The sequence below is a fragment of the Lolium perenne genome, chromosome 7, assembly GCF_019359855.2.
Source record: "Lolium perenne isolate Kyuss_39 chromosome 7, Kyuss_2.0, whole genome shotgun sequence".
Taxonomy (NCBI): Eukaryota; Viridiplantae; Streptophyta; class Magnoliopsida; order Poales; family Poaceae; genus Lolium; species Lolium perenne.
The window spans coordinates 68,663,078-68,672,747 of record NC_067250.2 but is presented as its reverse complement, the minus strand read 5'-3'; positions in this window follow the sequence as shown (position 1 = coordinate 68,672,747).

Sequence of the window (9,670 nt, the reverse complement as noted above, 5' to 3'; positions counted from 1 at the left end):
TTCGAAGGAAGAAGGGTGATCGGCTTTTGGTGCACCCTCTCTGACATTCTCGCCTCGAGTAAGGCTCGGGGGGCAGCAGGCCTGGTGGATGCTCTGTTCAGGAGCCGATTGGGGGACCATCGGCTGATCTTTCGTCGCAACCTTCTTCACAAAATGATGAGTGACCATTAGGTTTGGTTGGAAGAATTCAAAGGCTTTCCTGAAGACTCTACATTGTCTACCAGATCTCAAAAAATCATCAGTTGAAGAATTGAAGGGTGAATTTTAAAGGACCGATGCATGGTTATCGGCTCATTACGCATTGGCTAAGTGGACAAATCGGCAGGATCAGTATGAGAGGAAATCGGCTAAATTAAGCTCAAAGGAAATCGGCAAAATCAAATTGGGAGAAGTTCTTCATTGATAAACGAGATTTCTTACATAAAGAGCTGATTGCTCTCAAAAGGAAGTACTAGGGGGTACATTGCCCCATCTACTACTACTGGTCCTATACTAAAGGTCCTATCTATGGGCCGTCGCTGCCCTCGTCGTCGCCGTCGTCGCCACTGTCGGCGCTACTCCCGGCGGGCTCGTCGTCGCTGCTCCAGCGGCCGCCGACCGGGCCTTCGTTGTCCTCGTCCTCCTCGTCAGCGTCGTCATCGTCGCTGTCGAAGTCGCTGAGGTTCCCCGGCCAGGGGCAGAAGCGCTTGGCCGGCGGCTCGTCGGAGGGGGTGTCATCCTCCTCCTCCTCCTCCTCCTCCTTCTCCTCCTCCTCCTCCTCGGGAGAGGTGAAGTCGTCGCAGGAGAAGCGATCGTCATCGCTCTCCTCCTCCGTTTCCCCATTGGCGAGGAAGCGGAGGTCGCTCTCCCCGTCGGTCAGGGACTTGTCGTCCTCCGATCAGATGAAGAAGTCATGGCTAGACTCCTCCCCGGCTTCGATGGCGCGGCGGATGTTCGCCGCGTGGACTTCCTCCCGGTTCGGCTCCGGCGTCGGCTCGCGGGAAGAGGAGGACTGACTGGAAAGATCCGATGGTGCAGAGGAGGAAGAAGACATGGTGGCGCAGGAGGGCTTTTGGGAGTGCTAATGCGAAGGGGATGCGGAAATAAACTATTCGGAGCGGTTAAATAAAAGGGGATATAGTGGAAATTCAATGCCACAGCAGTTTCCGAGGAAGTGGTGCCTAAAAAAAAACTGCCAGGTCACGCGGAGAAGTTGAGAAGGCAAGGCATCATGATGAAGGATACTGCAACGGTTCTGCCACGACATGACCCAACGAAAGAAAGGGCAGAGTGATTTTGGAATTATCAATTCCAAAACCAGGGGGGCATGTGTTATCACCAGAATTTGACCGAGTCAGAGGTGGGCCGTGATCAAGATGGATTTAAAGAATATACATGGAAGAAATACGTGAATCGGCCTGTTATGCAAAGTTTGGGCTAGTTGGCCCGTGTATCTGTAATATAGTAGGATACGTGTCGTTTAGGTAGAGTTTGTCTCGTGCACGGTGGGGATTATTCCCACGTTAGAAAGTCCCCTGGACTATAAATATGTATCTAGGGTTTATGGAATAAACAACAACCAACGTTCAACCAACAAATCAATCTCGGTGCATCGCCAACTCCTTCGTCTCGAGGGTTTCTACCAGTAAGCATCATGCTGCCTAGATCGCATCTTGCGATCTAGGCAGCAGAAGCTTTATGTTGTTCATGCGTTGCTCGTACTGAAGCCTTTTTGATGGCGAGCAACGTAGTTATCTTAGATATGTTAGGGTTAGCATTGTTCTTCGTATCATATGCTATCGTAGTGCAACCCTTGCATATCTAGCCGCCCTCACACCTATCTTAGGTGTGGGGGCGGCACCCCGCTTGATCATTATTTAGTAGATCCGATCCGTTACGGTTGCTCCTTGTTCTTCAAGGATTAGTTTAATATCTGCAATAGTTAGGCCTTACAAAGGGTTGGAGGATCCAGCGGCACGTAGGGTGTCGTTTGCTAGTCCTAGACAGGATGTTCCGGGGATCAACCTCGTGTTGGTTTTTAGGCCTTGTCTAGGATCGGCTTACGATCACCGTGCGTGGCCGCGAGGCCCAATCGTGAGTAGGATGATCCGATTATGCGGTGAAAACCCTAAATCGTCGTAGATCGTTTTAGCTTTATCTTGATCAAGCAGGACCACCATATATTCGTGCACCTCGTACGAATCATGGGTGGATCGGCTCCTTGAGCCGATTCACAGGATAACCTGAGAGCCGATCGAGGCTCGTATTTAATGTTTACGTGTATGCCATGCAGGAAACTAAGCGAGGCATCTCCATCACCTTCCTGACCAGGTATAGGTCAGGTGGCACGCCCTTGCATCAGCATCGGACGTGTGTACCAGAGGCTTTGCGGGCCGTCGCTCGGAGGGACCAGGGCCAGCCGCAGCCCTAAGTTGTTCCCGGCTCTACTGTGTTGCCCGTCGCTGCTCGCCGGTGGGTTTCGACCGCAACAATTTGTCAATTGCCCAACTGTAATTTGTTCACCCAACATGCTGTCTATCTTATGGGAGAGACACCTCTAGTGAACTGTGTACCCCGGTCCAATTCTCTACACTGAAATACAATCTACTGCAATACTTGTTCTACTGTTTTCTGCAAACAATCATCTTCCACACTATACATCTAATCCTTTGTTACAGCAAGCCGGTGAGATTGACAACCTCGCTGTTTCGTTGGGGCAAAGTACTTGGTTTGTGTTGTGCAGGTTCCACGTTGGCGCCGGAATCCCTGGTGTTGCGCCGCACTACATCTCGCTGCCATCAACCTTCACGTGCTTCTTGACTCCTACTGGTTCGATAAACCTTGGTTTGTGTTGTGCAGGTTCCACGTTGGCGCCGGAATCCCTGATATTGCGCCGCACTACATCTCGCTGCCATCAACCTTCACGTGCTTCTTGACTCCTACTGGTTCGATAAACCTTGGTTTCTTACTGAGGGAAACTTGCCGCTGTACGCATCACACCTTCCTCTTGGGGTTCCCAACGGACGCGTGTCGAACGGAAAGACAATACGTCAACCACGCGCATCAAGCAAATTTCTGGCGCCGTTGTCGGGGAGATCAAGACACGCTGCAAGGGGAGTCTCCACATCGCAATCTCTTTACTTTGTTTTTGTCTTACTTTATTTTATTTACTACTTTGTTTGCTGCACTAAATCAAAATACAAAAAAATTAGTTGCTAGTTTTACTTTATTTACTGTCTTGCACTCTATATTAAAAACACAAAAAAATTAGTTACTTGCATTTACTTTATCTAGTTTGCTTTATTTACTATTGCTAAAATGAGTAATCCTGAAGTTGAAGTTCGTTCGTTTATGCAACAAGGGGGAGAATGTTTAAGAGATGCTTGGTATAGAATTAGTGATGCCCATAATAGGTGCATTAAGAAACACTCCACCACTATCTTACTCAGGAATTTTTATGTTGGTATCTCTAGCTGGAATAGGTATGTTCTTGATTGTTTCGCGGGAGGTAACTTCCTAAGTACTCCTGCTTTAGAAGCTAGTTGCATTATTGAGAGTCTATTTGGAATACCACCTGTTAATGAAATTAAAATTGAAACCTCTCTTGAAGATGTCATGAAAAAGTTGGAAACCATAGAGAAAATTTTTCCAAGTGTTGAAACTAAATTGGAAATGTTACTTGATAAAACTGACGAACTTGACAAATCCTTAGGAGGAATTGATGAAAGAATTAGTGTCCTAGGAACTTGTGTTGTCCATGATAATCAAATCAATAGGATTGGCGAACTTGAAAAAGCTATGGGAACCTTGGGTTCAACTTTTTCTTCTCTTAAATATAAGGAGAAAGCTTATGTGGGTAAGGAGCAAAAATTTATGTATGTCTCTAAAGTGCCTAAACCAAAAAAAAAATTATTATAGGCCTAAAATTGACAAAGCCCTTAGTACCACTACAGATGGGGGAGCTTATGGAATCGATGCTTCATCTTTTGATAATACTTGATACACACTTTCTGCGCCTAGCTGAAAGGCGTTAAAGAAAAGCGCTTATGGGAGACAACCCATGTTTTTACTACAGTACCTTTATTTTTATTTTGAGTCTTGGAAGTTGTTTACTACTGTAGCAACCTCTTCTTATCTTAGTTTTGTGCTTTGTTGTGCCAAGTAAAGTCGTTGATAGTAAGGTTCATACTAGATTTGGATTACTGCGCAGAAACAGATTTCTTTGCTGTCACGAATCTGGGAAAAATTCTCTGTAGGTAACTCAGAAAATTATGCCAATTTACGTGAGTGATTCTCAGATATGTACGCAACTTTCATTCAATTTGAGCATTTTCATTTGAGCAAGTCTGGTGCCTCAATAAAATTCGTTATTACGAACTGTTCTGTTTTGACAGATTCTGCCTTTTGTTTCACATTGCCTGTTTTGTTATGTTCGATGGATATTTCGATTCCATTGACTTTCAGTAGCTTTGTGCAATGTCCAGAAGTGTTAAGAATGATTATGTCACCTCTGAACATGTATATTTTGATTGTGCACTTACCCTCTAATGAGTTGTTTTGAGTTTGGTGTGGAGGAAGTTTTCAAGGATCAAGAGAGGGAGATGATACAACATGATCAAGGAGAGTGAAAGCTCTAAGCTTGGGGATGCCCCGGTGGTTCACCCCTGCATATATCAAGAAGACTCAAGCGTCTAAGCTTGGGGATGCCCAAGGCATCCCCTTCTTCATCGACAACATTATCAGGTTCCTCCCCTGAAACTATATTTTTATTCCATCACATCTTATGTGCTTTCCTTGGAGCGTCGGTTTGTTTTGTTTTTTGTTTTGTTTGAATAAAATGGATCCTAGCATTCATTGTGTGGGAGAGAGACACGCTCCGCTGTTGCATATGGACAAATATGTCCTTAGGCTTTACTCATAATATTCATGGCGAAAGTTTCTTCTTCGTTAAATTATTATATGGTTGGAATTGGAAAATGATACATGTAGTAATTGCTAAAATGTCTTGGGTAATGTGATACTTGGCAATTGTTGTGCTCATGTTTAAGCTCTTGCATCATGTACCTTGTACCTATTAATGAAGAAATACATAGAGCATGCTAAAATTTGGTTTGCATATTTGGTCTCTCTAAGGTCTAGATAATTTCTAGTATTGAGTTTGAACAACAAGAAAGACGGTGTAGAGTCTTATAATGTTTACAATATGTCTTTTATGTGAGTTTTGCTGCACCGGTTCATCCTTGTGTTTGTTTCAAATAAACCTTGCTAGCCTAAACCTTGTATCGAGAGGGAATACTTCTCATGCATCCAAAATACTTGAGCCAACCACTATGCCATTTGTGTCCACCATACCTACCTACTACATGGTATTTCTCCGCCATTCCAAAGTAAATTGCTTGAGTGCTACCTTTAAAATTTCCATTCTCTACCTTTACAATATATAGCTCATGGGACAAATAGCCTAAAAACTATTGTGGTATTGAATATGTACTTATGCACTTTATCTCTTATTAAGTTGCTTGTTGTGCGATAACCATGTTCCTGGGGACGCCATCAACTACTCTTTGTTGAATATCATGTGAGTTGCTATGCATGTTCGTCTTGTCTGAAGTAAGGGAGATTTACCACCAAAATGGTTAGAGCATTGGATAATGTTAGAGAAGAACATTGGGCCGCTAACTAAAGCCATGATCCATGGTGGAAGTTTCAGTTTTGGACAAATATCCTCAATCTCATATGAGAAAATTAATTGTTGCTACATGCTTATGCATAAAAGAGGAGTCCATTATCTGTTGTCTATGTTGTCCCGGTATGGATGTCTAAGTTGAGAATAATCAATAGCGAGAAATCCGATGCGAGCTTTCTCCTTAGACCTTTGTACAGGCGGCATAGAGGTACCCCTTTGTGACACTTGGTTAAAACATGTGCATTGCGATGATAATCCAGGTAATCCGAGCTAATTAGGACAAGGTGCGGGCACTATTAGTATACTATGCATGAGGCTTGCAACTTGTAAGATATAATTTACATAACACATATGCTTTATTACTACCGTTGACAAAAATGTTTCTTGTTTTCAAAATCAAAGCTCTAGCACAAATATAGCAATCGATGCTTTCCTCTTTGAAGGGCCTTTCTTTTACTTTTATGTTGAGTCAGTTCACCTATCTCTCTCCACCTCAAGAAGCAAACACTTGTGTGAACTGTGCATTGATTCCTACATACTTGCATATTGCACTTGTTATATTACTTTACATTGACAATTATCCATGAGATATACATGTTATAAGTTGAAAGCAACCGCTGAAACTTCATCTTCCTTTGTGTTGCTTCAATACCTCTACTTTGAATTATTGCTTTATGAGTTAACTCTTATGCAAGACTTATTGATGCTTGTCTTGAAGTACTATTCATGAAAAGTCTTTGCTATATGATTCATTTGTTTACTCATGTCATTTACATTGTTTGGATCGCTGCATTCATTACATATGCTTACAATAGTATGATCAAGGTTATGATGACATGTCACTCCAGAAATTATCTTTGTTATCGTTTACCTGCTCGGGACGAGCAGAAACTAAGCTTGGGGATGCTGATACGTCTCCGACGTATCGATAATTTCTTATGTTCCATGCCACATTATTGATGATATCTACATGTTTTATGCATACTTTACATCATATTTATGCATTTTCGGGAACTAACCTATTAACAAGATGCCGAAGAGCCGATTCTTTGTTTCTGCTGTTTTTGGTTTCAGAAATCCTAGTAAGGAAATATTCTCGGAATTGGACGAAATCAACGCCCAGGGGCCTATTTTCACACGAAGCTTCCAGAAGACCGGAGAGTCAACGAAGTGGGGCCACGAGGTGGCCAGGAGGTAGGGCGGCGCGGCCCCACCCTTGGCCGCGCCGACCTGTCTCCTGGGCCCCTCGTGACGCCCCTTGACCTGCCCTTCCGCCTACAAATAGCCTTCGTCGCGAAACCCCCAGTACCGAGAGCCGCGATACGGAAAACCTTCCAGAGACGCCGCCGCCGCCAATCCCATCTCGGGGGATTCAGGAGATCGCCTCCGGCACCCTGCCGGAGAGGGGAATCATCTCCCGGAGGACTCTACGCCGCCATGGTCGCCTCCGGAGTGATGAGTGAGTAGTCTACCCCTGGACTATGGGTCCATAGCAGTAGCTAGATGGTTGTCTTCTCCTCATTATGCTTCATTGTCGGGTCTTGTGAGCTGCCGAACATGATCAAGATCATCTATCTGTAATGCTATATGTTGTGTTTGTTGGGATCCGATGAATAGAGAATACTATGTTATGTTGATTATCAATTTATGTCTATGTGTTGTTTATGATCTTGCATGCTCTCCGTTATTAGTAGAGGCTCTGGCCAAGTTTTTGCTAGTAACTCCAAGAGGGGGTATTTATGCTCGATAGTGGGTTCATGTCTCCGTGAATGCAGGGAGTGACAGAAACCTCTAAGGTTATGGATGTGCTGTTGCCACTAGGGATAAAACATTGATGCTATGTCCGAGGATGTAGTTATTGATTACATTACGCGCAATACTTAATGCAATTGTCTGTTGTTAGCAACTTAATAATGGAAGGGGTTCGGATGATAACCTGAAGGTGGACTTTTTAGGCATAGATGCATGCTGGATAGCGGTCTATGTACTTTATCGTAATGCCCAATTAAATCTCACAATACTCATCATAATATGTATGTGCATGGTCATGCCCTCTCTATTTGTCAATTGCCCAACTGTAATTTGTTCACCCAACATGCTGTTTATCTTATGGGAGAGACACCTCTAGTGAACTGTGGACCCCGGTCCAATTCTCTACGCTGAAATACAATCTACTGCAATACTTGTTCTACTGTTTTCTGCAAACAATCATCTTCCACACTATACATCTAATCCTTTGTTACAGCAAGCCGGTGAGATTGACAACCTCGCTGTTTCGTTGGGGCAAAGTACTTGGTTTGTGTTGTGCAGGTTCCACGTTGGCGCCGGAATCCCTGATGTTGCGCCGCACTACATCTCGCCGCCATCAACCTTCACGTGCTTCTTTACTCCTACTGGTTCGATAAACCTTGGTTTCTTAATGAGGGAAACTTGCCGCTGTACGCATCACACCTTCTTCTTGGGGTTCCCAACGGACGCGTGTCGAACGGAAAGACAATACGTCAACCACGCGCATCACCCATCATGTACCAGCGCCAAAAATTGTCTTCATGTGTTGCACCATCTACAAAGTAGTCGTTGTGCAGCATGGTATGCCCCTCCATCCTCTGCCGGGGCTTGGACTTCTTCTCCCCGGCCTTGATCCTCCGCGGCGCGGCCTCTTCCTCTTCTCTGCCTCGGCGTCAACCATGTCCTGGAGGGACGCGATGATCAGCAAATGCTCCTGGAGGTCGTCGTCGAAGGCTTGCTCGTCCTCCAGCAGCAGGGCAAGCATCTCATCGTCGCTATCCATGTGTAAAGCAAAATCAATGGTTAAAATTGCGCCGAGACAGACAACGCAACGAACAACAGCCAATCGCGCCTACCTGGCAAGTCATCGAGCACCTTGTGTGCGCGGAGGTGGGCGGATTTGACGTCGCGTTCAGGCACGCGATGGCGAAGCGGCGGAACGACCGGCGGGAGTGCCAGTCGCAACGACGGTGCCGATTCTCAGAAGATCAGACGCCGAAACGGCCAGCAAATCCAGCGGCGGCTGAGATAGGCATCCCCAATGGGCCTGCCGAAGATGGTACTCGGAGTTTACTGAAGGCCCATGACTCGAAGAATACGAAGCCCGGAAGCCCAGTTAACTGTCGATATGGAAAGATAGAATTGTATTAGAAATAAAGGACTTGTAACCTATACGTGACGAACTCGAAGAGTCTCCCAGAGTTTGTAACTTGTGCAATACGAAACCCTCGGCTCCGCCTCCTATATAAGGGGGAGTCGAGGGACGAAGAGGGGTTCAATTTCATTGTCAACACAACCCTAGTTTTCTAGCAGTCGAGTACTTTTCTGTCGTCGTGGTGAACGAGCAGATGCCATGGGATGGCTTGAGTTGGGGCCGAATGTGCGCTAGAGGATTCGGGGGAGGGTTTGTGATAAGATTGGACGAACTTCCGGATGCTTTCCTCAAGAACACAACCAAGGGTAGCGAAACAAGAAGAAGAACACAAGGATGAACTCCGCTCTAGATCTTTCTCTTTATTGCTCTTAGCAAATTACAGGTTTGTGGTTACAGGAACGTAGGTGCTAGGTCGTCCCTCAGATCGTGCCCGTAATGGGGCTACCTCCTCTCCTTATATAGGGGAGAGGTGGCTTACAGAGCAAGAAACCCTAATGGCATCTAAATGGCATCTAATGGTATCTTACAGCATCTTTGACTAGACAAACTACTTTTACAAAGTCACTTTAGTCAAAAAGGGCGGCGCCGGCTTCTTTAACCACAGAGGTCGACGCCCTGTTGCTTTTGGCGTCATCCTCCACCTTTGGCGTCAGGGCTTCGCTTAAAGCTACTTTGCTTAGCTCATACTTGTCTTCTAGCTCCTTAGAGAATCTTTGACCAGTCTTGCCGACGTGCTACAGTGACCCTGGTACCGGTTTTCCGGTACCTTTGCCTGTTATGCCGGTATCTTTTTACCGGTATCTTTGATCCGGTATCTTTGCTCCGGAATCTTTGCTCCGGTA